A 2512-nucleotide genomic window follows, 5' to 3' on the forward strand; every position below is an offset into this window, starting at 1 on the left:
TAGAGTTTCTCTTTCTGGTAAAGGTTCTATAACCTTTACGTCGGTAATGTGGATTGTTTGATTGTTGGGTATTTGTGAGTCTGTTTTACTTCTTTTGACCAAATGATTGGTGGGTCGTTCATCTCCTTGATCATCTGCGATGTTGAAATCCCTATAAGGTCGCTTAGTTTCTGTATCCGAACTAGATAGGAGCGAGACGGAAATCCTACCATCCTCAATCCCATCTTGTTTGACATTCTTGAGTTTATAGCAATCTTCGGTATCATGTCCCCTACCCCTATGGTATTGACAATACGAATTGCCATCCCAAAATTTAGATTTTCTTTCTGGGTCCGGGCTAGGCCCTATTGGTTGAAGAAGACCTAGAAAGGATAATTTGTTCAAGTCTAGGGCATAAGGTATGCCTAGACTTGTGAATGACCTAGGAAAGTTGTAAGGTTTCTTTGACGAAGGCTCTATGAGGTTGCCTTTATTGATCTTGATCAGTGGATGAGAAGAACTAGGAATAGATTTCTCACTTGTTACGTTCTTCTTAGGACCATCAGGTTGAGGGTTTGTCTGGACACTTTTTATCTTGAGAGGCTGGGCATCAAGCTTCTTACCCATTTCAGCAAACTTGTTCTCCATGTTGGGAAGCCGAGAGTTTAGGTTATGAATGGCTCCCTCTATTTTGGGACATCTATTGTTGAAGGCAATGGAAAGCATGCGCATTCCACTTTGGATATCGTCTTCCTCAAGCATGTTGATCTCTTCGCCGTCATAAGGATCGAGGAATGATTCTTCATCATGTTTAGTGCTGCTAGACCCAAGAGGGTCGATCCTCTCGAATTGCTCGACAGAAAGCGGAACTGGAAGCTTGCCCTCTTCGATCATATCTTGGATGGTGTGTTTCAAGAGAAAACACTCTTCAATATCATGGCCGCTACCTTGGTGATATAGGCAGTATTTGTTGCCCTTCCAGAGGTTCACCTGCTTCTCTAAAGGTAGATCCGGAGTCGGACCTATTGGATCTAGCTTGCCTTGGGCATAGAGTCTTTTCAAAGCATCGGCATAAGACATGCGTAAATCAGAAAACACCCTTTGATGCCACCCCGGTTTCCTTTCGATTGTTTTCGGCTTTTTAGGACGACGGTTATTACAAGAGGTAAGCTTTGGATGACCTAGACTAGAGGTTTCTCTAGGTGGCGTGTTCTTTTCCACCGTTCCATTCTCTAGAGTAAGGACGCGAATGCTCAAATCTTCCACTGTAGCTTAAACTCGTAGGACCATGGCATAAACGTCTTTGAGAGACACGGTGATTGTGGATTGAGCTACTTTGTGACTTTTCTGACTGACGGAACTTGCTGGATTCCTACTCGACAGAAATGACGCGCATTCAACCCGATTTGACATGGAATCACGCATACTAAGGCGAAAAACAAGGGATATACAAAGGAATGTATATGAGGACGAGACGGGATAATTAGACTCTTGACTTGTGAAATCGCGAAATATCGTGAGTGACTTCTCGTGTTTGGACTCACGGTGTTTGACTTTGACCTTAGACTCGAGTGTTGACTTTGACGGAGTGACATTTAGATGGTCGACCTTATTGACAGGATTGATGACATGTGATTCTGAAACGTGTGTTTTAAGATAGACTTGACTCGAGGTTCGGGTATGTGTGTCCCGAACGTGTCATTAGGAGGATTCGAGAGACGAATTTTAGAACGACTCGACGTGTTAGCCTCGAGTGTGTGAGTCGAGGTGTGGAAATGTTTAGATCCTAACTGAATTGGGGTAGGGGGTCCAAAATGACGGCGTGAAGCCTTAGGACTTGACTTGAATTTGAAAAGACCCAAAATGTAAAGGAGGACGGGATTACAACCTGACAGAGTTCCGACTAGGACATAGTCGGTTTGAACTTTGACTCTAACTTAGCCAATTGAATTTACATATTTACATTTAAATGGTTTGAAAATATTTTTTATTTAAAACTTTTTTTTTTTCGGATTTTTACACACTTATTCAAAAAGGACTCGACTCTTGAAGTGGCCGTGTGCCACCGTGTCAAGTGGGATTTAAAAATGACAAATTTGAAAATGTTTGTCCTAGACAACTGTAGTGTAGTTGTAGGAGTGCTGGCTCGAAGTGAGTTTTGAAATGGGCTTAAGGCTCGAAGTTTGACTCGATATTTGGACAGAGTTTCGGCTTATTTTGCGGTGTTTTAGGCCATTTTGGAAAATGTTTATATTTTGAAAATGGATTTTATCTTTACAAAATTTCGTCATAGTTTTGTTTACAAATGATGATCACATATATGATACAAACATGCATATGGGCATTATAAGGAAATGCTGAGTGCATTTAAAGGGTTTTGGCTTAAAAAGGTGGGTTTCCATACCAAGCAATCAAACCTTGGTCTGTGGAGAGGTCCGTGCCAAACATGAGTAAGGTCGGTTCCTAGTCCATTTCCTCGAGTAGTGAAAGCTCTTGATATAAACATGAGTATGTACCATCGTATGGTTGACGT

Source organism: Silene latifolia, chromosome 11, assembly GCF_048544455.1.
Source record: "Silene latifolia isolate original U9 population chromosome 11, ASM4854445v1, whole genome shotgun sequence".
Taxonomy (NCBI): Eukaryota; Viridiplantae; Streptophyta; class Magnoliopsida; order Caryophyllales; family Caryophyllaceae; genus Silene; species Silene latifolia.